Source organism: Misgurnus anguillicaudatus, unplaced genomic scaffold (assembly GCF_027580225.2).
Source record: "Misgurnus anguillicaudatus unplaced genomic scaffold, ASM2758022v2 HiC_scaffold_34, whole genome shotgun sequence".
Classification (NCBI taxonomy): domain Eukaryota; kingdom Metazoa; phylum Chordata; class Actinopteri; order Cypriniformes; family Cobitidae; genus Misgurnus; species Misgurnus anguillicaudatus.
In genome coordinates, this window is record NW_027395284.1 from 1,117,413 (window position 1) to 1,119,204 (window position 1,792).

Genomic DNA, 1,792 nt, shown 5'->3' on the forward strand with positions numbered 1-1,792 from the left:
TCTGTGTGGATCCGGCGCAGATCTGGCCAGGAGTCGCATGCTGCCTGGGAAGGTACATTTAAGGCAGTACTCTTTGACAACATGGCATTCATGCTGTTCGATTAGAATACAGTAAGTAAAACTTGAAGACCAGTGCGGTCATTAGCAAAATCCATCCAATGGAAAAGTCTGTAACCTAACGCTTACATACTGCCAAAGTAGCCTAACTACAAAATTGACAATTTTAAAGATAGAAGCTGAGTGTAGATGTTTTTCATGGGAGATTTACAGACTGAATACACTGATGTGGTGTTTCACAGTCGGCTCAAAAGCATTTGATCCATCTGCAGCGCTTACACAACTAAAATGTTGTGAATGGACAGGACCCAGGGTTCGCCTAATTCCTTGTCAGCAGATATGGAGGGCTTTCTGCGTGCATGACCATCACAATCATTTGTTTACATTACTCTTATACGTGCTAACTTAATGACTCTTTAAAATTGAAAATCACATTAAATGCACATTAGCACAAATTAATACACATCCTGTGGTCTTTCACAACCCGTAACTCTTTACTATAAGGCCCTATTCAGACCGCCAGTGACTAGCAGTAGCAGAGCCCATGATCTCATTCATTTCAATGGAAGCTTGGTTGAGAAAGTTTAACTTTATGAGCAACTTTCGAGAGCGACTACCATTGAGAGCGAAGCAGTGAAGTTTCCGTCATCCGTCTCTTATCAGTTACGGCAGTGGATGGTATTCGTTTGTTTATGTCAACCAGATTTAAAAACGCCTCCTAACGACTTAGCTTCGAAAAGAGACGGGCGGCACACAGTGAGAATGTTGCTGGTGTTCTGATTGGGGCGTAAGGATTATCATAAATTACTGGATTATTATAGATTGCTGGAAGAGTACCAGCAGTAGAGATGGCTTGGATAAATTAGATGACTAATATTTGGCCATTTCATTGGAAAATGCGTTGGCTGGTAACTGGAGATGCACCAATACTATTTTCTCTGCCGAATCCGATACTGATGACCGATTTTAAAGGCGGAGTCCATGATGTTTGAAAGCCAATGTTGATATTTGAAATCACCTAAACAAACACGCCCCTACACCAATACAATCTGGACCTTCTGTTGATAGACCCGCCCCACACATACGCAACCCAGGCAACGATAACGGTTAGTAGACACGCTCCTTACTGCTGATTGGCTATAAGTGTGTTTTGGTAGTCGGCCCGTCTCCTTTTCCAAAGCGTTTTTCAAACATCGTGGACTCCGCCTTTAAGGAATGATGTCTACCGATACCGATTGCCAATACAGATGATCAGTGCCGTTAATTTGGTGGTTTTACCTTTTATACTTTGTTTTAAATTAATGATACTGACACAATTTAGTAAGAAATGCAAAACAAAACTATTTTCTCGATTTCAACAACTTGTGTCAAAGTAACTGGTCTTAGTTATAAACAAATCTGTTACTTACCTAAACATTCTTAAAATGAACTAATTCTAAATATTAAAATAGTATTTCAGTGTTTCCCACAGGATTTTGAGAGACTGTGGTGGGGATGACGTCACTCGCTAATTAGCATATATGTGACGTCATCATGTCATGTTTGCGTTTGATCTAGTGTTGGCACCTGAAATATGTTTCACTTCTACTCTTTGATCTGTATCTGTATTTGATCTGTATTATATATCAAATTATATTTTAAGCCGAATTAAGCTGTTTTAAATAGTGAAATAAAAATGTAAATGGGAATCATGAAAATTCTATTTGTGGGGGCCAGTGTTGATTCTGTGGTGGGC